Genomic DNA, 25036 nt, shown 5'->3' with positions numbered 1-25036 from the left:
AAAAAAAGGAGGAGGTTCTCAATTCGACTGTTTTTTTTGGTATGTTACGCGAAAACTCCGGTATTTGTGAATCGATTTTCATGATTCTTTTTGTTGGAAAGAGGGTACCTCCATAGTGGTCCCATATAATTTTGAAGAAAATCATCCACCTCTAAGGGTGGCTGTTCACGCATGAAGATTCATTTTTATAAATAGCGCCTAAATTTTAGTATAAGGAGCAATTACTTCAATGGTTGATTTTGTTATTCTTTATTCAAGGCGTTTTTCTCTCTCAATGTACTTTGAGTAGTGAGAACCGATTTTTATTATCTCCTGTGTCAAGTCCCGTATAGTGGCGAACTAGGGGATGAATTCGGGTTTTCGCACTTTCCAGTAACCGTACCACGTACTTTTGAGGTCGGTTTTTTAATTTAGCGAAAAGGCTATCTGAGTTTTGGTGAATAAGGCCCCGTTAACATCCTATTTTTGTGTTGTGTTTCAAAGTTACGTAATGACTATTTCTAAGGTCATCTTTTAATGATGCTGTCTGATGTTTTGTTTTGTAACATTTTTTATGTAATATAGACGAGCGCTGAAGCGACGATGTTGCCGACAATGTTACACGTTTGTCCAAAAAATCCTACTCGCTCGTGGTTTTGAATAATCCTAAATTGTGGCTTTTGGGAAACACAGAAAACGGCAGTGGCCACATTATATAACGTTAAGAAAATGCCTTCCAGAGACATGAATAGCGTCTATTACACCGACAAAAACCAAGCTCTGAAATTAATTTATTTACCATAACTTACGATTAACAATTTGGATGCGTGGATGCGTGTAAGCTGATGATGCTGATGAAGATTAACAATTTTAGACATTAAACTGTGATCCCCAGACTAGGCTACGCCTGTGTCGTGGGAAAGTAAGTACAATTAACGGAATAAGTAAGCAGCTTATAGCAACAAAATTAAATTGAAAGAGAGAGAAAAAATAACGAAAAAAATGCTTACAAAACAACAACGAATAAATCTGAAAAAATATCCTCCTCAATCGTTCCCTCACTGCTGAGGGACCGATTTGAGTAGGTACATACACCTTAAATAAATATTTTTCGGTACTGCCACATTTTCAGTTATCTGTAGGGCTAGCACATGCGCGACTTGCGCGAGAGCGACATAGAAGCGCGATATATTGTTATTCTCTATGCAATAATAGCAGTATGTCGCGCATTTTGTCACTCTTGCGCATGTCACGCCCTGTTGTGCTAGTCCTACTGGTCATATTCTTACACCAGCGTCACAGTACATTTATGAAAATGTAATTTATGTCAAGAGGAATAGTAATATCTTTATGGAAAATAGTGACTGACATAACATTAATACGAGGAATAAAAGTAAACTAGCTGTATACGCTTCTATAACAAGATTCAGGTTGATATACAAAATTTGCCATTGACAAGGTTTAAAATTATAATGAAACAAAAACTTTATACTAAAGGTTATTATACAACTTCTGCGTATTTGGATGACAAAACCCGTGGTAGTAACCCGCTTAGTTCATGGAGGTAGTCTCGAGCTGTGATGCTTGAAAACAAAAAAAAAATATATTGTAAATTTTGAATGTGTACAAATGTTATTTACAAAGAGCAACCCCTAGAGTTTCTTGCTCATTCTTCTCCGGGGAATCTGCCTTACTGTTACCTATGAAATAAAGATTATTTTGATTTTGAGTTTGAAACACACCATCGTTTCGAACTTGTCCCTCTAAAGTCTTCGACAAAATATGTACTATAAAATCTCACGAATTGCCAAGATCAGGACAAATTTTCTGTATCATTTATTTCAAAATAGTATCTTTTCTAAATTTGTCCTAGGGGGACTCGAAACCAGGACATTCAGATTTAGCGCCCAGAATGCTAAAACGCAGAGCCATCGACGTCGTCAAAAAAGATGTTACTTAACAATATTTATCTTGACTATAAACAATGACTTAAAGTTTTCAATACTAATATAATAATGCTTGTAAACACGCAAGGTATTATAATATCTGCGTCAAAACAAACACAGATCAAAAATGAATGACTCGATCTCACAAAAACGGAACGTGTAATATTTCATTATGACTAGTTGCAATCAAAAGGAGTGAGTGAACAAAAAACATCAGGAAATGAGTGAATAAATCAAATCATCAAACTCGAATGGTGATGTATTGCAAAACGCGATTGTATGAATGCGTTATTTTAAAATGGACGTCGGGCCATGAGAACGGAGGATCCATGCATTGTACCCTTCTAAGTGAATGTTACTGCTGTTAGACTACACGACATGGGTCTCTAAAGTAAGTCTTCTGATGTACGCGTAAATTAAAACGTAAAACATAAATGCGAAAGTTACTCTGTCTGTCAAGTTTTCACGCCTAAACTGCTGAAACCATTTAGACGAATTTTGTTTTTTAGATAGATGGGGCCTAGGCGAAGGACATATGCTACTTTTTGTCACTAAAATAAACCTTAAAAATGGTAAAATATGATGAAAGTTGGTAGGGAGAACTAACATAATATTATGGAAATTAGTATAGTACATTCTATGTAGATAAAGTCGCGGGCTAAACAGCTGGTTACTTACTTACTAAATTTAAACTGACCAATGAAAAACCTTAAATTACAATGATACTACAACTACCTACTGCATTCTTTATGTTAACGAGCTACAGTTGGTTGTGTAGTAATAAACAAGATACCAGCTCTCCGTATGGCCTGTACAATTGCGCTGCAGGTCAATCCGTCAGTGTCAACCGTTTGATGTATCGCCACTCCGTGCCCGATGCCGCCGGATATATTATCTGGAAGGACTGTTCCAGGCAGGGTGGGGGGGTCAATATTATGACGTCATATGGCGAAGTTGTAACTTTTTCAAACAAATATGAACATTTATCAATATCGGTGACGGAAAAGCTTAAAAATGGCATAAATTCAGAAAGGTAAAAGATAATATATAGGCAAGTCATCGTCAGTCCTACTGTTGGACCCGGGTCGCCTAACAAGAGAAGATTTAGGCCTTATTGGGACTTATCTATTTATATAGCAATTACTCTAAAAATGTACAATTTTTTTCTCCTTGTGATTTTTTGTGTTAATATAAAAAATAGGTTTTGAATTATCTTTTGTGATGGTGTGCGTGCTAAAAAATTAGGGAACCTGTGGTTTAGGCCATAGTCAGCACGTCGCCACAATGCAGATTGACACTGTTTGAAAGGGTTGTAAAACTTTTTCGAGGTTGAAGCACAATATTTTCTTATACCGTTAGCGGGCGGTATTGCTATTAAACAATCACGAATGTGCGTAACTTACATAAAAAGACATAAGTAAATGCTGCCACAAGGCTTGGACCAATGAAACCATGGACCTCTAAATCAAGAAGCAACCGTTCTTCTACCAGACCGCTGATCTATACACAACTAGCGACAATGTTTTTTTTAATGATACTAAGGTACGGGACGAACAAGTCGTGAGCTTGGTGACACGCCTGTCCAAAGCAGTTGCAGTGCCACTCAGAGCTTTAAATTGCAAAGATTTGAAGGGCACTGTCACTGTGCCTGTCACGTAAGTTTACCATCATTTTTGGTGGTCCAACACTTTAAAACTAGATAAACATCCAGTGAGCTTAAGATTCGATACCACCTCAGCTCGAACTCGAATTCTTCCCGTACTAAGACGGTTCATTTTGCTGGCTTTTATTATTTGTTTTTTAACCGACTTTAAAAAAAGGTGGAGGTTCTCAATTCGACTGTATGTTTTTTTTGTATGTATGTTATGCGATAACTCCGGTATTTGTGAACCGATTTTCATGATTATTTTTTTGTTGGAAAGAGGGTGCCTCCATAGTGGTCCCATTTCATTTTGAAGAAAATCATTCACTTTTGAGGGTGGCTGTTCATTCATGAAGATTCATTTTTATAAATAGCGCCTAAGTTTTATTATAAGGAGCAATTATTTTAATGGTTGAATTGCTATTCTCCAATTCAAGGCGTTTTTCTTTCTCAATATACTTTCGAGTAGTGAGAACCGATTTTTATTATCTCCTGTGTCAAGTCCTGTATAGTGGCGAACTAGGGGATATTTCAGTAAAATTGGGCAAATAGACGTAATTCCACGTACTTTTGAGGTCGGTTTTTTTAGTACTCTGTACTGAGATTGAAGTCATTTGCAAAATGTATATCGTATAGTAGTTGATATTTAAAAAAATCATTGGTATATAATAAAGTACATATTGAATATAACGGTTTTCTTGTAAAATTTCGAGATAAGTTTGAGATTTTTTTTTATGGTGAAAATTTTTAGGTATCGTGTTTTCACACCATATAGTAATCTCAATATTACTATATATTTTTTTCTAAAGTGATTGAGTAAATTTTTTTTTTGAGTTCATTGTTATGCGAAATCAACCAAAGTCATTAGGGGTTGTATAAACTATCGGTCAATGCAAAGAACTTTATTGACTAATCGTTCTGACAACAATGATAAGTAACGTAGTATAACAAACAACCGTACGGTAAGGTTATGTATTAAACCCCCCACGGCAACGTTCCTAAATCCATCCCAGAGACACAAAACTAACAATATGTTACACGCAGTAACACTATAAATCATCTTGATTGCTACAGCAGAACAATGATGACCTCCGTTTAATAATGTGCTAAATATATTAAATGATCATCATCAACCTTTCATACGTCCCACTACCGGGCACGGGTCACATCTAAGGAGAAAATTTAGGCTATATGCTAGGCTAACTATGCGGGATGTACGTAAATCAGAAATTAAGGTCATATAATATACATGCCGCCACAGGCATACGAACCGTCTACATCAGAATTCAGAAACAATCATTCTACCACTGGACTACACACCACTTAATAATCTCAGTACAGAGTACTAAAAAACCGACGCAAAATTGCGTGGAATTACCATCCATTTGCCAAGTATTATTGAAATCGGATACCGGAAAGTGCGTGAAACCCGATTCATCCCCTAGTTTACCACCCTTAGAGGTAGAATATTTTCCTCAAATTTAAATGTGACTACTACTGTGGTGCCACAGTCCTTTCAACAAAAAAAAAAACAAAATCACACACACAAAAACGACCTAAGCGCTCTTCTTGGCGAATACAGGCGTGTCGCTTACAACCAGACTCAGGACTTGTTCGTCCCGTACCTTGGTATCTTAAAAAAAAGCATTTAAGATGAAGATGAACAGTCTGGTAGAACGCTTTTTTTTGAACGCGAATTGCTTCTCAACATAGAGGTCCATGGTTCCAGTCTTTGTAGAATATTCTTCAGGTTCATTTGCAAATCAATCCTTTAAATATTTAAGCTACTCTACTCCAAGTACAGTTGAACGTATTAATATACGACAATAATAATTTTAACGATCAATTATAACATTAATAATGAACAATAGCAAACACGAAGACAAACGCGTATAACAATAGCTACTTCATCATTCAAATGAGTAACATTATAAAACAACTATAAGAAAAAATCATACGTGAAGCTCATGTTGAAAATGGCGAATGGGCTAATGTTTTTTTTTTATAATATCAAGGGACGGGACGAACAAGTCGTGCCACTGCGCCCGTCACACTGAGACATAAGTTGACAAGTCCCATGTGTCTGTAACTTCATCAGCACCCTTACCCTTCCAAACCGGAACACAGTAATGCTGACATTACTGCTTGGCGGTAGAAATAGGCAAGGTGGCAGTACTTTCCTGGACCAACTCTGTCACTAGGAGCTCTACAGCTACTAACATAGTAAAATATGATCGCATCAAGCCGATTCCGCCTTTTTAGACATCGATGAAACTAATTTCAAATCAATTATTCTTACTTACACAAACGTTATTTTGATTTGAAATCTCCAATGATGTTATTATTATATGCGGATATTTAATTAAAGATGAACGTTTAATTTTTGATGAAATAAAAATAGTGTTGTGTTAAACGATCGACTTCACCCTCATTAGGTCATCAAGATTTATATAAATTGTAGGTATTCGTTAAAAGAGATGGTAAGAGAAAAATTATAGAGCTATGTCTAAACTAAGTAAATGTCACGTAATTATTGTTTTAACCAAAAATGTTCTTCCTCTAAACATAACTCTTTTCAGAGCTTATTGCCAGAATTATTATACAGGTGCACTGTGGACCAACTTCACATAGCGAGCGTACAACGCCCTACGTGTAATGTACAAATAACAACTTTAGGGTTCTGTTGAGGCTTCCTCGCTTTTGCAGCGCTTCTGGTATGTTTGCGGATGCGTGTGTTAATGATTTTTACGCAATCATGCGCAAAAAAAGTGATGCTGAGTCCATTCTTCCTGCTGATATCAGGAAGAATAGACTCGGCTGTTTTCCGTAGGCTCACCGAGTTACACGTGAACATATGAGAATGATATAATTTATAATAATATAATTTAATTTAATGTATTGTAATTCTTCTTCTTGTTTCTACGAACTTAGCTCATAAAATTGTTATAACAAATATGAACTAATTGGTCGATAATAAATGAATTTGAATTATAATCTTGTTTCAGTGAGTTCATCGATAACTGAACCAAACATCACTATACGATAAACATGGCGACATAAATTTTTCAAATTGTCTGCCAGTTTTAAAAAATCATAGTAGATTTGATATCTGGAACCAAAATTGTCCTAGTACACGGCGTCTAAGATTTTGTGGCCGTATTGGGCCAGCATGGTTAACTGAAAGTGAAGCTTCTCCTCAGAGGAGACCCGTAACCGGTTTTTTTATGATACCAAGTGACAGGACGAACAAAGCGAGCGCCTGGTGGTAAGCGACACGCCTATCTATAGCAGTTGTAGTGCCAATCGCATAAATCTGAAGGGCGCTGCCACTGCGCCCGTCAGCACGAGACACAAGTTGACAAGTCCCATGTGCCTGTAATTTCACCAACACACTTGCCTTTCATAACAGGAATTCAAAAACGCAAACTCCTAAGAAAACATCTTTCGACCTGAGTTTGTTTTTGTATGAGATTTGGAGAAACTCCGTCTTTACACACACTGTGTGATTTATCCATTATTTTGTGCTTATTTGAAAGTTGTAGTTACTTCTATTACAAACTCCCCTTTCAACAAATGAACTTTGTTGCCCATCCCTTATACAGGTCGATGCACCTTGAATAGCATATAGAAAAAGACCAGGTGCATGCAGGTGGGGCATTAAATTGATATCTATTGTTCCATATAGAGGGAACGATAAACTATCAAAAGAAAACATTGAACATTGCACCTTATGCCTTTTACGCATTGTAGTATTTTCAAATAATATAGAAAACTTATAGTGCACTGTACTTTAGTGTTATTAGTAAGACATTTTTATAAAATTATTCCTTTAGTATTGTATAATTTTATTTCAGTTAATATTGTACGGAACCAGGAAATGTTACTTACAATTGGTCTGTGGTTATCGAGCTAAACTGTCATTTAAATAAAGAGGGTGTTTAAAGGTGGACATAGACTTTTGCGCGCCGTATGTGCCGAGGGCGATGACGTCAACGTCGCAGATGGCCGCGTGTCACAACACAGTTAACGAATTCTTTTGGAAACGTTTTTTCATGTATTATATACCCCACAATAGTGACGAAAAAGTGGTCCAGCGGTAAGCACCAGGCGAGATGGTTCCGGGTTTGATTCCCGGTAAGACCAATTGAGAAAGGAAGTTCGCTAAATTCGTTCTGGTTGGGTATTCCGAGTAGTGGCACCGAAGGTAACTTTGGAATTTCCTGGTTTGATACCAAGTAATTCGTTTATAAATAAAGCCATTTATAGCACATAAAATTGCCACATAATTAAAAAAACCATAGAAAATCCGACACAGTACAAATCAGAAACGGTCCTTTGTTATAGTTTTTGTAATCAGTTTTCGTAGATATAGTAAATTAAACTAGTTCTTAAAAATGATAGCAAAGGTACCAACGTCACTTATCACTTATCAGCCTCTAATTCAGCTGCAATTATACAGTTAGACGACGTCATTAGAATCGATACGACAAAGATCTGACGTCACCAGGAACGCACATCCTTTACATAAGCGAATACCAACTCTTATGTAGGTTCTGATATCCATGTGATATACAATCATTTAAACACATGGGAAAAACATATAATCTTTCAGTTTTCAACACTGCTACATCGATGCAAGACTTGATAATCTCCTAAAATATATCCAGTCTAATAGGCCAGTACTCATGCGCAGGATATCGTAAAACCTGTTGCTGACATTTTGATAAATATTTGGACTTGGACATACTTAATTACAACTACAGTATGTATGTACCTTAAATGCTTTTAAGATACATTTCTTCACTAATCTAAATGTATTCATAAGTCATCATTATCAACAACCCAATTATACACATCCCACTGCTGGGAACGGGTATCCTCTAAACAGAGTGTTTAGACTATAATCCAACATGCTGGCCCAGACTGGGTTAAGTATGTTACTAGTTAAAAGTGTTTTTATTAATAATGCAAACTCTAACATTTTGTGAAATACTACTTATTGAATTGAAAAGATTGCAACCAATCCGTCCAACAAATTCACATTCTCTTTATTTCATAGAATATGCAAATTCTATGTGAAATCATCAAAATTATTAAACGCTTACTCATTACAAGAAATCGAAATAGCTAAAATCCATTTACCTAGATTTCTTGGATGTAATACACATAGAGTATAGAGATAGTACCTCCCACTGAATTCCCATAATTATTTTACCACTTTTAATTATTAAATACAGATCAAACAAAAAATTCCTTCGATCTGACAGAACTGGAGTAATTTCACAAAAATAAATTTATATTATGGTAGTCATTTCAATTAATATTATTATACTCCGTTCAACCATTTATTTAACTTTTGACGGCTCAAATTCTAATCAATTAGTGGTGTCCTAACGTTCCGATTCGATTTTTTTATAACAATCCATTTTATTCATGAAGAAGTTTTAATTGTGATTGTGAGTGGGTTCAAAAAAGAAGATAGCGTCTTATAGAGATAATGATGTTGCATTTGACAATCTGTGTACTCAAGAATTAATAATTAATGTTAATGAGGATTCAAGTGATGATTCCCGTTCATATGGAAAAGAATCCGATAATTCATTATAATAAACGATAAGAATTTATTATAATTATTTTATTTCATTTCAATATAATATAGTTGGACAGAAAATATTATTGTACTACGTATTGTTCTATATTTTTGATGTGTAGCACTTTATGTGGCAGTGTGTATAGAACAAAAATTATGTAATTCTGAAGAAAAATAAACTTTGATTTTATTATTTTAATTATTCCGGGATTTCAGAGAGAGGTATTGTCCACCCTTAAAATTTATGTAATTATTATCACAATTTTTAATTTACTGTAATTGAAAATCAACTGCTACCATAAATATACTAAAATTAACTTGAAAAATGACAAATTTTATGTTTTTAAATACATTTTCAACTTTGGCAGTGAGACTCAATTGAATGTTTACATAATAGTGAAGCTGTAAAGGAAACTTCCTACAGCTTGGGTGTTGTGTGGACTTGTTTTAAAACATTATGATTGCTTAAATTAGAAACATTACTGTCATAATAAGACCATGTTACTAATACAGAGAACTGTTTCAAACATAATACTTAAGCACCATACACTCTGTGTAGAAGCTGTGCAATTAAGCAAACAGCCTCAAATGCCAACCAATGATCTCACGGGCTTAGTAATTCAAACAAGCCTCGTGTAGAACCTGAAGCTATGTGAGAGCAGAGAAGATACCGCACAACATCAGACCATAAAGCAGAGAGAACCTCTCAATTGAGAAAACTGTTTTCACACTGTGGTCACTCATACTAGGTATTAGTGGTGGTCATAATAGATCAAGTGCTGATGAAGGACTTACACTTTATAAGACATGCTAATAATAAACAGATTCATTTCACTGCATTAGCTGAAGATTTGCATTTGGAAGGGCTCCTGTTCAAGTATCTTGCTCATTATTCACAGTGGAATATGTCTGAAGCATAAAAGTTAATATCATAATGATTTCAAATACAATTTCACTATCTGGAGTTGAACTATCCCATTTAGCAGTGAGACATTAATGAGTACACTACGTTAATGAGTACAAACAGAAAACCAGTGCATTTTCAAAAGTCACCTGCAGTGTTTGTGTAGATATCTTTTCTTTCTTGTTTCTTTTTTTATGATACTAAGTAACAGAACGAATTTGCTGTGCGCCTGGTGAAAAGCGTTACGCTTGTCCATAGCAGTTAGCAGTGCCTTATTTTTACAAATTCAATTTCACATCAGACCATGCGAAGTAAAAGTAGAATGAGGGTAGAATTGTTTTAAGCCTTTTGGGTTCAAAATTCGAACAAATGAGAAGTTTATAAACAATTCTCTAAAAAAGTTTTCAAACACTGAATTTGTGAGTTTTCAATGGCCAAAACTATATTTCTTTTTTGATAATGTTATGTAAACATTCTTAAATGTTTATTGTTTATTTCAATTCATAAATTGGAACAACAGAGTTTTAGAAGAAATTGTGGACAGTTGTTTAATTATGAGTTTGTAATAAAATCATGGAATCTTCTAACAAATTTCAATTTTCACCTAACTGACTAGAAGTAATGTTTTGCACATAGCCTATTAGAAATACATACATGGGGACAAACTGTAATATCAAGTTTTGTAACATCAAGTAACGGGACGAACAAATCGTGCGCCTGATGGTAAACTACACGCCTGTCCATAACAGTCGCAGTGCCACTCATGAGCTTTAAATTGCAAAATTTGAGGGGCACTGCCACTGTACCCGTCACCCTGAGACATATTTTGACAATTCAAAGAGGCAATGAAGTTGGCTATGTAGAATAGGATGACTGATAATCTCACACACTTACAATATTTATAACGTAACCTTACCCAGTGAAGCCTAGGATGGTTGTTGCCATGACCCCCAGTTTGTATTGCACTTCAAGAGACATTTTTGCAGATTCCTCAATGACTACTCATCAATTATTCATTATAATACACCTGCCAATCATACTAAATACCTGCTCCCTAGCTAGGCCATTTCCTGAACTATAAGTAAGAGCCTAAAGCAGAAGAGACTCAGGGGTAGGAGACCGAGTCCTACCTGGGTCACATATTTTATGGGAGCAAAGCATATTGATGGTGGAAATTTGAAATGTCGTAAGCGACTTTTTGTAGTAAGGAAAATTTTCCATTACGACAAAATATCCCTTACGACATTTCGAATTTCCAGTCAGTATGCAACTAATCTATTACAAATCCAACGACTCATACTGGTAATCAATTGTATGAGAGTTATGTAATTGTGCTACAATTTCATTTTATTATCTTTTACATAACTTAACAAATAAGTACTGTTAAACACCTATATGTTAAGAGGAAACAATGCAATTGTTTACATATTTTGTATTTCTTTCAATCTACTAACCATGTCATTTTTCCGTAATATAGGTCTTTGAACCTAGCTTGGAAGCCAGGGCTTTAACTATGAAATGTAACATTTCTGTTCAAATAAAGAATTTATTATTATATCACAACTATGGCCATAATGCACCTGGATCATTCTTTTTGAAATAAAGATGGTCCCACTGATATTGGTCTGAAGCATGTACGTATAAACCTAATTTAACCACATCAGTCAGACAGTGGGTCTAAATTACAACTATAAATCTGCATAATTACAACGACACTGGAAAGTAATGTTATTGTATTTCAAAAAGTTGATAAAACTACTTTTTAGGAAATGAAACTACTTTTCTGGATTTAAATCATGTATATTTCTTTCTTTAAAAAAAAAACCAACATTTTGGGTCATGGTTGAATAGGACCTGTAAAGGACAATTATATCGACTGTGAACTGGCAACCGTAACTAACTCAATTTTCACAACTTTACAGGATGAAGAAAAAAATCACTTATTATTTAATAACTACGTATTCTTATTTAATAAACCAGATGCTATATAAATGACACAAGCAATTTATTTCTTCATACTGTAAAGTTGTCAAAATTGAGATAGTACCAATTGCCAGTTCACGGTCGATATGCAATTTAAATCCGGAAAAATAGTTTCATTTCCTATGTGTAAATATCGCGAAAACCTAAAAACTCGATAAAACAACTTTTTTATAAATGAATTGGAAAACAATTTGGCGACATTTTGAGGTATGGTGTTGTGATTTTTTTGTTATACTGTATTTTTGTATTTGTGATGTTGTTTCTTTACAAAACACACAGAAGAATGTTGTAAATAGAACTCTACAAGTTCAATTTTCTTTCCAGTCTCAAAGTTTTGGAAAGTAATTCAATAATTAATCTATAATGAACAGTGATCGGAATTGAGGGAGTTTTTATACCTAAAGTTTGAACGTTTTCTTAGTATGGACATACCCATTTCGTGATATGATCAAAAAATATCCCGGGATACGTATTACTTGAACTAATTTAAATTACTATTGAATAAATTCATAATACTACTGAATAAAATTAATATTGTTGTATTACGTTTTATTTATACGTAGGTATTTATTTATAATAATTATAGTGTTTAGTTTGACTCACTAAAGTAATTGTTCTTTCAAAAGGAGAAATATATCTAAGATCGGTACAGAATGTGTAGCAGTCTTCGCTGATGCTGTTATTAACATAAACATAAGTACTACATACATAAAATGGTAAAAACAAGATGTTCGTCACACAAAATAAAAATTTTTCAAGTTTTTATCAGACTTCGTTGTGGTCAAACGGACACTTTGATGAGTTTTTTTTAAGATGAACTGCCAAAATGAGGTGATGCAATTTCGGTGAAAAATGGTACATTTATATGTTCTGGTTCCGTATTGAAATATTTGACTTGGTAATTTAAACATAATCGACCTTACTAACCAACATTCTGGTATTAAAAAAAACCAGAAAATTAAACTAAAACTAAACAACCTTTGCCCTTTGTTAAATATCGACGGTTTTTATAGTTTATCTTATCTTGTTTCTGTACTGTGTAAAAGAGATAACAGTTACGGCTTTCCACGTTGTGTGAAAGAGAAGCTATTACTTATTTCTGCAGCGAAATATCCGTGCAAAAAACTCTTGTAAAATCTTTTGCTGAGTGCGCACGTGTTGTGAAACTAAAGTGTTGACCCCGGCTTGTTATTTTGGAATTTCACCGGCTTTGTTTGACAACTACGGCTTGATTTTGTGGGCTGTACTACAAACGAATTTGATATTTGCTATTTTCTTATCTTCAGTGTAAAAATATTTGCAAATTTAAATTTGCTATCTAAACTTTTTTTATTTATATTTTATGACTTTATTAATAAATAATACAACGCACTATTGCATTTTAATTATGTAACTTGCAAAGTAATAAAAGAAGTCAAAATTTTTGATGATTTGATTATAAAAATGTTGAAAAGTATCATGATATGCCGGTTATTATTGCATCATATTACAAAACAAGACAACACCGAAATCCCTGCTTTAAAAATGTTTTATGAGGGTTAACTTTATTATCCCTGTTGTTGACATTCAAGTAAAAACGCCTGATAATATTGAACCTAGCATAATTTCTCCATTCAAATCCATCTAAAAAGACCACGTTACCACCATGTCGGCGTGGTGCCAGAACGTGCGATGATAAGAAAGCGACAAAGGGTGCCGCGTGGTGAGACAAAAATCTTTTTTTGTTAGTTTCTAAAGCTAATCTCATTGTCTGAGTGATAACTGGAAAAAAGAGCGAACGAGACAACATACCTGCTTGCGTGCAGTTACATGTAACCCCATTAAGTACAATTTTTGTAATTGTTCTTATTCGATGTTGTGCTTGTCATGCGTTCGGGTGTTATTTTGAGTTTTTCTGTATTTTCTGACAACTTGGCTATCTCACAACGGTTTTTGATTTGCATTGCGATCTGGATTTTGATTTTACTTAAAACGACGACTTTACGCTACGAATCCCTGAACCAGCTTTTACCTGCGACTTGGACTTCATATTTATTTCACTTGCAAGGTAAGAATGAATTTTTTATTATTTATTGTTGAATTTTTAGTTAGACAATCTTTTTAATTAGAATTATTTAAAAAAAGTGGGAAAATACGGCAGAGTTTTAGAGATAAAAAATTAAAATAAATATTTAAAAATAGTAATTCACCCTGAATCTAATAAAGTTACCGAGGTTCGTAAAAATGTGCTAATAAACAGATACATTTAAACTACGTATGTAATATTTACTTATAATGTTTTTAATTTTAGTATAATTTTTTTCTTTTAATTTATCCAGAAAAAAATTACACAAATTACAAAATTATATATTTTTTCTATAACACTGCAATTTTTAATCGTTACACCTATAGGTTTTTGGAATAAAAAGCAGATTTCCGAGAAAAGACCTCAGTAATACCTATACCGTACAGTAGAATACCTATTTAACTTAAAAAAATGATTATGAAGAATGTGTAATTCTACATGTTAAAGAAGAAAATTATTAATTTTATTTTTAAAAGATCTATCTCGTTTCATAACATCCAGATATAAAAGTACCTTCATAAAAGTGACTACCCTGAAAAAAATTATAATTGAATATAACTTCTGAGTTTTACGATATTTGCGTGTGGTATTTTTATGATGAAATGAAAAATATGAGACCTCAATAATAATATAAATATCTTTTCCAAAAACGGCGGGCTTTAGAGAGAAAAAAAAACAAAAAAAATTAGGCACGCTGAATCTAATAAAGTTACGAACTTCGTAAAAGATCTTAAAAGTGCAACTTAAGACGTACTTTTTAACTATGTATACGGCTATTTAGTAGTAAAATTCGACTAGTTCTAAGCGCGCGTTAGCAAAACGCGCGTCGAACGCTCCTAAGAGAACAGGCTCTTAATTTACCAACTATGTGTTTAAAATGTATTTTTGTGAAATAGGCAGTTATATAATTAAGTACTTTTAAAAACTCTGTTTCAAAATGTTTTGACATGGTCATTAGCAGCTTTTTTTTATTTTAGGTATTATCACTATGGAAAATAGACCAAGATCAGAGCTGGTTTATAGCTGGGTTGTCGACTACCCAGAACTGGTTTACGATCCCGCAAGTGGTATCATATTTTGTACAATATGTGAATCCCACATAAAAGCTACTCGTAAAAGCAACGTAGATCGGCACATCATAAACGCACTTCATACAAGACGACGAAAAAGAACCCCGGATGAGTTTTATTTTGATTTAATAGAATTTTTAATATTATGTAACATACCTTGGACACAAGTGAGTAACCCAACGTTACAAAAATTTTTCAACAAGTATATATGTATAAAATGTTGTTGTACTTGCTCAAATAAGGCAGTACCTTCAGAATCATTGCTACGGAAACAATATTTTAACAGATTTTTTCAAACACAATTAAAAGCTACTTACGATGTAATCGGAAACAACAAGATTTGGTTATCACTTGACGAATCCACGGATTTTTTGGGAAGATACGTTGTAAATTTATTGGTGATGCCACTTATACAAAATGTGGCTACCAGACCATATTTAATAGCTTGTAAAATGCTAGAAACAGTGAACAGTATAACTATGTCCGATTTTGTAATAGAATCTTTAAGAAATATGTGGGGAGAATCATTTGAAGAGAAAACAAGTAATGTGTTAATGTTATGCACAGATAGTGTGGCATATATGTTGCGAACTGGACGCCTATTAAAAATTGATTTTCCTAACATTATTCATATAACGTGTTTAGCTCATGCTCTTAACCGATTGGCAGAACAAATTCGTTCACAATACGAGAATGTTGATTCCTTAATATCCAATGTCAAAAAGATATTTCTGAAATCCCCAAATCGGGTCAGAATTTTAAAAAACATGTATCCAAACTTGCCGCTGCCTCCACAACCTGTAATTACAAGGTGGGGCACGTGGCTAAAGGCAGCAACATACTATGCTACACATTTTAGAGAAATATCGAATGTTTTAAACAGTCTTAACAGCAATGAGTCTATATCAATTAAAAAAGCAAAAAGAGTCATACGAAATGAAAATATCGTATCAGAGCTTAATTTTATTAATGAATATTTCACAATAATAGACGAAGCACTTACTGAAATACAAACAAAAAAAATATCAATAATTGATTCATTTTTAATTTTTGATAAAGTCAGGTCTTGTTTAAGTTGGACCTCAAACGAATTAATAAATAGTAAGATAGAAAAAGTACTAGATCGAAATCCCGATTATGATGTAATTAGAGAAATAGGTGAAAAAATTGTGAAGGGAAATGAAACAGATTACGAAAATTTTTTCAAATTTGCGCCTCTTACGTCTGTGGACGTTGAGAGATCTTTCTCAACCTTCAAGTGGATATTAAATGTAAAAAGAAATAGACTTAAAGAAGAAAATATAGAAAAAATAATGATTATCTATTTCAATTCTTTACAAGAAAGGGAAACAGATCTAGTACAGGAAGAATGATAATTTTTCCTCTTTGAAGCATTTACCCCTAGCGCAAGCCATACAGAACTGGCTTCTAACGCTGGCATGGCGCGTGCGTCTTCTCGATCGATTCAAATTTCATGCTTATCGAAATAAGGAGCAAATTAAAAATGCGTGAGGAGTGATCCGCCATTTCAGCGCACGTGCTCTATTGCCGTCATGTGTGTTTTGTCCAGTTTGTGTGGTTTGCGCCTAGGGTGTCGATATCCTCTTTAAATATGTTCCTGACTTTTATTACAGTTGATTTCGATTTTTTGTTAAGCTATATTTTATTTTTATAAATGAGACATGAGTAAAATATATTTTAAATATATATAATTTTATTATTTTATTTTGTATTAATTATTCCCAAGTCCAACTTTTTATAGACGAAACTAAAGATACTAATAAAAATGAATTTCCAGCAAAGTAACGCCTGAATCTATAAATTATTTGTAGATAATTAATAGATTCAGGCGTTACTTTGCAGAAGTCCATGTTGATGAAAATGTAAGTTAATTAATTTGCTACTCCGCTAACCCAGTGACAGTTAAACCATGCAAAATAGCCACGCTTGTGTTGAATATATTTTTTTTTATGCAGATAAATAACTATTTCAAGAAAGTATTTAAACGTCTTTACTTTTTTTACTGGACTGGCTCTGAAATTATTAAATTCGTTTTAGGCACTCACCAGCCGCTCGCTAAGTCCTAACCTTGGTAAATTAATTTTTTCTTCTTAATTTACTCAAAAACTATAACCTGCGGAGTAAAAATTATAAGAACAAAAAGTATTTATTTATGTCTTATCTATCCAAAACAATCATTAGACAACTTAAAACAAAAAAAAAATCTATCGGAATTTTTTAACTCCAGTAGTCTTGGTAAATAAATTTTTTCTCCTTCATTTACTCGAAAACTATCGCTTGCTGAGAAAAATTAATAAGAACAAAAAGTGTTTATTTAAGTCTAATCTTTCCGCAGCAATCATTAAAAATAATTTAAAACAAAAAATCTATTCCGGTTAGTACCGGGATTTGTAAAAGGGAATGTCCACATTATTCTTAACGTTGCTCAAAGTTTCGATATAAAAACTCCCTCAATTCCGATCACTGATAATGAACCATCATTAAGACTTTGTAGGATAAAATTTACTTAATATATTAACAGCTCTACCTTGATGGATCACAAAGCAGTCTTAAAAGAGACTCCAGTCTTTGACAAATATGTATTAAAATGAAAATGTTTAGGCTCTGTTCTATAAGATTGTAGCCATTTATTGTGGGAGAAAAAAACAAATATTATTATTACATCCTGTAACACAGGTTTGCTCCAAAGAGAGGGTTTATGCTTAATCCATCATGTTACTCCGTACTTATAGCTTGAGAAAAGTTGCAATAAAAGCACTGTCAAACATAAATCATAACTAATAGTTGGTTAAACTGTTTTTAGGCACAAAATGTGAACTAACATAAAAATTTGCAATATTACCAATAGAAATACTGTTTCACTGTTTAACACCAGTATGTAAAGGCTGACCAAATTAGTGTTCCTCCATTCTGATAACATGTTTTACAACTACCTATTACGTGAATATTCATAGAGTTAGGCACTGAAAAACAAGCTGCGTAATTATTTTCAACTTGTTTTTCGTATTTTTATGCGATAGTTACATGATAACACTTCAATAAAGATGGAAACTAACAAAAGTGCTTTGATTTCATGTGGATTGGAGTACAGCGATGTTCCATCGCTCTTAACGAAAGTTTTCTGAACGATGAAGTATAGTAAAGACGGTCTGTGTATTGAAAACTTGAGTTAAACTAGATTTTTACGTGTGCTGAGGAAAAAAATTATCGATAACACCGTGTGACCTGCACAGCTGCCGCAGGGGCCGCTGAGCCGGCGACCCGGCGCCCACAAACAGCCACGCTAAGATTAAAGCCCCGATATAGTCAAATAGGTTACACCGTTGACGAAACTTGAAACATTTCGAAACACACAACTTAAAAACTAAATATTAGCATCTCCACTTACCGGTATTCACCAGTATCATCCAACAAGCATAACTGCGATCCAGATACGACTATCACTGCATAAATATTCACTACTCAACACAGAACATTTTTTATTCCATCCAACGAAGTATTGCACATAAGATTTTATAACCATCGATAACTCATAACAAATTGCACGAAAACATTAGTAAAGCACATACCCGGGTATGGGGTAATATTTATAAAGTTATTATCACAAATATGAACGAAATATCACTACAAGTAACGGATATCACTTTTCAACTTGTCCTTGCGTTCACATAAATTGGCGGCCATCTTGCGTTTATCCCGACGACTGAAGGAAAATGTTGCCAGTTTGCCAAATTATTTTACCCTATAAATTAAATTAAAATTATTAAAATTATTTCCTTTTAAATTAATGGTTTTAATGGTCGTATCAATTATCTCGCTCTTTCTAGTAGAGAAATGCCATAATTTGCTACTTAGGAGTGCAAGAACGATATTCGCATTTGTCATATCATTATCTATGGTGGTGTTACATATCATCGTTAATTCTTATTTAGTTTAATTTTAACAAGTAAATATTTTTTTTGTATAAGAAACGAAAGAAAAGCTTATACCCTTAGAATAATAACGCATAGAAACCTAGTCCGCACACGCTAAGTAAGGCAAATTGAAGCGCTCCCAATGGGCCTACACGAGCGGGCGGGCCTTCAGTGAAGAATTTTAGCTAAAAATGACGAAATGTGCGGTAAATGAGTGTAAAAATACGTCAGACAAACATAAAATAGATACTAACATCACATTCCACAAGGAAGTAACGCGTCTCAACTTGTATTTTTATATAAATATTCACTAAAACCGAAAATTAACCTACTACTAAAACTAGCCTACATGAATTTGATTTTTGCCTCAATGTGACAGTTCGTTTGATATGAAACTATCATTCTATGTGTAATTATTCTAAGCTTATACCACTGTAATACGATCGCTTCTTTTTTAGAGAACTAAGTGAACATCTCGAATTCATTACCATTCAGCAATTGATCGCTAGGTGTCAGCACATTGATTGAAATTTCAGTATAAAATCAAAATGTAACTTGCATTAATAGCAGCGTTTTACCTAACATTAAAACGTTTATTAAGCAATAACCTTATTTGAAGCCTAAAAATTTTGAGAGTAGCGAACTTGATTTCCGGTAATGTGTCAGTTTTAGCTCGAATTTCCCTTCTACCAAAACCACAGATTCGTCTGAAAATATACAATCTTCGTTGCAAACATTTAGCAAAGTCAGATCATGTACTCGGCGTCTAGAACATAACAACAACAATACTGCGACGCGTGTACAACACTCGAATAAACTACGCGTATCCGGTATATTATTTTGTAACCAATGAGTAAGTACATCAGGATCCCATATTGGAGATTTAATTTTAGAACAAATAGAATTACGGTTATTACTTACGGCGTTTAAGGCTTGTCTAATTAATAAATGTGAACTTAAACGTGATTCAGTGTCTGAGTCACAAAACATAGAAATAGCAGATTTGTAAACTAATATGGTTTTGCAGGCCAAACCTTGTGTCTGATGTAGATCTATAAGAAACCTAGCTAAATCCGCTCCGCTAGGATTTGAGGCACTTACAGAATTACTGGTGGCCCATACGCACCATTTTTGCCAGGCTGGTTTGTACGTTCTCATTGAAGTCTCGCGCCAACTATTTTGCAAAAATTCCTTCTGTTCCTGAGATCAACCTACAAGACTTTTGGTTCACCCCCACATCTCCATACTTTCAGGGTCATTTCCGAAACTAGTGGAGGAGGTCGACTCGTTGTTGCGTTCACTAGGACTTGTTTCAAGTTCCAAATTGTGAATGAAGGACTCAGCTCACGGTTCTTTAAGTCTGGCCTCCAAAACTCTTTTGTCTACCTGGGGACTACTATCAAGTATATTCCAGTTGCCAAGTTGAGGTGCTGAAGGACGCGTGGAATCAGAAATGGCGGCGGGAACACCCACGCCAGAGGATAGTGCCACTTCTGGCTGAACGCATCGTGGAAGTGAGCTTTTTGATCCCTCACATCGAGTGCGCTGTATACTGGGACTACATGGGCTATTGATGACGCGAACTATTACTGGACGACCCCGCTTGGAGAAAATTGTGGACGTTATCAAAGGAAGTAGATGCCATTCGTGAGGATAGGCCAAGCGGGATAACTGATCGGCTTCTCCGTTGCATTGGCCGGGAATGTACTGAGCCACCACATGGATGTTGTGAAGGTCTAAGATATTGAAAATTTTGTAAGTCATTTCCATTAAGGGGTTTGACTTGGTATCACACTCGTTTCTCAAATACGAAACCACCGCTCGATTGTCGCTCAGAATAAATAGGGATGTGCCTATCAGGTGCTGACAATGGTCAATGTGTACCAAATGGCTCTCATTTCACTTTGGTTGGAATGTGAATTCGCCTCGTTTACGGACCACTGGCCAGACAGTCTCAGATTATTTAACTAAGCTCCCCACCGTACTGCAGATGCATCTGTTACTAGGTATTCTGTTACGGGAGGGTAGTGAATGGGCGAGAACTGGGCTAAATTTACTTGCCACAATTGCAACTCTTTCAAAGCATCCGGAATCGGATACCGGTGCTGGATGTTCTGTAGAAGTAGTTCCTGGCAATGTTTTAGAAGCGCTCGGTGGTTCAGCGGCCCCTGGATACGGGAAACTCGCAAAGTTCAGTGACCCTACAATGCTTTGAATTTCTTTTAAGTTTGCCGTTTTTGTTCTCAGTAGAGAGGAAATTTTTGCACGCAGTGTCTTGCGTTTTGTACTGGCAAAATTTTTTGATTGGAGTGGGGATTTCAAACTATGTAATGCAATGTATGTAAGTACTGTACGGTCATCTGTGGTATTAGCACCGACTTTTCGTAGTTAACATTCCAACCGAGCTGGTCTAAAATAAGGATAGTTTCATGAGCTTGAAATTCTAGGCGGTGGGGGTCTTGATATGCCAGTAAATAATCGTCGAGGTATACAATTATACGAAAACCTTTCTGGCGTAGAACCTGTGCTACCCAATTTGTCAAGGTCGCAAAAATTTTTGGAGCACATGCTAGGCCAAAAGGTAGGCACGTTATTTGCCAAAGTTGATGTTTGTAAATTATTCTTAAGAAGCGCCGATGCGTTTTCGAAACCGGCAGATAGAAATAAGCATTGGACAAATCTATTTTACCAACCAATCTCGTGGTTGCAAGAAGGTTACGACTCTGTGCACATTTATGAGCTTAAATTTCTCCACAAATACCTAATTGTTTAATCTTTGTAAATTGAATATTGGACGCATTGAGCCGTCGCTTTTCGGTGTTAGAAACATTTTTGAAACGAAACTGGGACTGGGGACTGCAGGTTCTAAAACTTCCAGTTTCACTAATTGATTTATAATTTTGTCCATGTCTTGCGACACTGGTGTTTGCGATAGATGATTGAATAGGTCTGGTACCGCTAATGGGGGCTTAGCTATAAGTGGTATGCGAAAGTTCTGTACAATTTTCATTACCGTTGGAGGTGCTTGCAATGACTGCCAATGACCTAAAAAATCTGGTAACCGGCCCACTCGAAATTGGACATAGTCAATATTTTCTTTTTGAATGACTACGAACATTTGACTGATCAAATACCTTTCCTCGACCTCTGCCTGCGCTCGAATATATGTCATGGCTTTGAAACGTTTGTGCGGGCCTCTGACAAGGTCTCACTTGCTGATTAAATGGTCTAAAAATGGGGCGAGGGCAGGCGCGCTCTTATTAAAAGAATTCCAAGCGCCTTGTAAGGAGCCTGTTGAACAAATCCATGTTAGGATAGGTAGTATAATTCAAATTACTGGGCATTTTAGTGTATAATTCAAAGGATGACTAGGCATGGCCTGAGCCTGCTGTTGGGGCTGAGCTTGCGTAGCAGCTTTATTTTGTGAAGGCGCTCGGAGCGGCCAAAATGTTTTCGATACACCACCAGCTTTTTCAATAGCCGGTAAAAAAAGATTGTTTATGAAATAAATTCTTGCTAGTTGGCGGGATTTTAAGCAAACTCGCCATTTAAAAGGTATCTTTTACAGAGCCCAAATGTTATCACGTCTTTGTTGCACTAATTCGGCCCTATGACCACACGCTAACTGCAAAACATCACTACTGATTTTTTTAAACTGCCCTTTCACAAATAATTCATTATTTTTTCGTGTAAAGACTTGGCAGAAACTTTATACGCGGAAGTGGCCCAATCCATTAAACTTCTAAAAGATTCTTGTGCGGTTGCGTTCTGCTTTATGAGGGCTTGCGTAATAGCAGCGAAGGCACACTCAATAAGTGCGAGAGAATTGTTTTTATCGTAAGATCTAATTTCATCGTTGGTTTCAAAATAAGTAAAACCCGGAGAGGAACAGTATGGTTTCTGTACTTCAGCATATCGTACATTATTCAAATCTTGAGTATTAAAATGTTGTATGGAATTTAACAAATCTATATGGATCTGTGAAGATTTTTGAATAGAAGGTTCTTTCAAAAAAGTGTTTAAGGAAAATTTTGAACTACCAGGCAATTCGGAGACTTGTACACAATTTTCACTGTTGTACAGTCCACCACTGACATCTGCACTGATATCGGGTGCAAAGTCTACATTTTCATTTGGATCGGGCTCATAAACGCTTGAATGACATGTAGGTTGGAATGCACCATTACTAGTAGCAATATAATTTTGTATACCACTTACTTGTTCCGTCAAATAGCCGAATCCATTTATCCATGTATCCTCCATTTGGTAGCGACGGCGTTTACGTTCCTTTGAGTGCGAACGATTTCTTTATCGTTGCTTATTTATCTCCGGCGGAGGCAGACGGGGTGGCACTTCGTGAACTTCGGCGTTGGTCTCTACTGTTCTAGATTGCTGAAAATCCGAGCTCGACGAGCAAGAATCGGACGAATCCGATAAATTGACTTCACTGGTACCATTCATAATTTCACAAATTAACGAACGATAAAACCGTTAAGAATTGAAATATAATTGTATAACGTATAACTATGGACACAACTGACTACTATGGAAAACCAATCGCCAATGAGCCAGTGCGCGAAAACACAATCCCGTTGTGAGTGGCGCGCTCACCTGGTGTACAGTAGCAGAAGCTAGATGAAAGAAAGAAAGAAAGAAAGAAAAACGTTTATTCGCACATTTAAGTCACTTTACATCCCTAAATTAGATGGTGGGGGATGTAGAAGAGGAATTCGAACTAAAACTGACACACTACCGGAAATCAATTTCTCTACTCTCAAATATTGAAGCTTCAAATAACGGTTCAAAAGTTTAATAAGTATTGAACTTTCAACGATATGCCAACAAGGTAAAGTTTAAATTATGTTAATTGTCCAGATTTTGTTACATCTTTTTAAATTAGTAAGTACGACCGATCATTATAAAGATTTCAAAGTGTTTAACATAATGATTGTGTTGGTTTTGGCGACAGCGGTTCTGATAGAATCGAGGCTTAATGCGCTTCCATTGTTTTTATTTTCTACCGTGCTTTTAATGTACACACATTTTAACAAAATCAACTGACACACATTATCCTTCCTTCTTGGGTAATTGAGTTGTAATGACAACATTATGATTTCTTTTTATTTGATAAAGCAATGAAAAATATTACTATTCAGCCTCGTTATATGTCTTGAAGTTTTCATTTACATTAAATTAGAGTACGAGTTATTTAATTTTTAATAAATATAACTCTTCATTAGGAAGTGCGCCGCTCTAATAAAGTCTTTTGGTTCATATATTTCTCAAATACTTCGTTTGATGACTTTGCAAACATAGGGTTGGCCAACTTTAAAATAATGATTACGAAATCATTTTGTGTCAACGCCATCTATGTTTTATATGTAGCATTGTTGGATGTAATCGATTACTGACGCCATCTAGTTGTACGTAATTATGAGCATCATATTGGTTTGGAAAAGATTTAAGTCATTCATTGTCATGGGTTTGTTCTAAAGGCCAAATCCATTCTTTCTGCTATTTACATAGACCACAGTTTTATTAAATTATTTAAATTGAATATGGTATTTGTTATCATTCTAAAACGCAGGCCACACCGCGAGCGAAGCTAAGCTAAGTTAGCTCAGCTCACATAGTTCCTCCGAAGGGGTTCCCGCCTTATCGTGGCGGGGGGGCTCTAGTAGCCGAGGTCGATTTCATCCCACGGTGAAGCTAAGAGGAACCCACGGGGCCGGCCGATGGTGGTAGGCTGGCCCGAGGAGGAGGGCGTTTCGAGCGGGCCTCGTCTGGGCAGCGGGACCGCGCGGATGCGCGTTGGGAGGAGGGTCGCGGGGGGAGAGTCGTGTCGGTGTGTCGTTGCCGCTCGTCCTGTCCTCCGCGACCCTGGCGGGGCTGCACCGCTTAGGGAGATGCAGTGGTGGTGGG

The 25036-nt window shown here is 35.3% G+C and overlaps 1 protein-coding gene across 1 annotated transcript in view; it reads right to left on the bottom strand.

The window, feature by feature from the left end:
* LOC113228999 overlaps window positions 1–18898 on the bottom strand; it is a 255159-nt gene extending 236261 nt beyond the window's left edge. Inside the window, exon 1 of the mRNA XM_026462468.1 lies at window positions 18589–18898. The gene's annotated coding sequence lies outside the window, so the exon portion shown is untranslated. The remainder of the gene's footprint in view (window positions 1–18588) is intronic.
* Between the last annotated feature and the right edge of the window lie 6138 nt (window positions 18899–25036).

This window comes from Hyposmocoma kahamanoa, unplaced genomic scaffold (genome assembly GCF_003589595.1).
Source record: "Hyposmocoma kahamanoa isolate Upper Pololo Valley unplaced genomic scaffold, ASM358959v1 270, whole genome shotgun sequence".
In the NCBI taxonomy this organism is placed as follows: domain Eukaryota; kingdom Metazoa; phylum Arthropoda; class Insecta; order Lepidoptera; family Cosmopterigidae; genus Hyposmocoma; species Hyposmocoma kahamanoa.
Note: the sequence above shows the minus strand (reverse complement) of the source record. Positions and strands in the feature narration are given on the sequence as shown.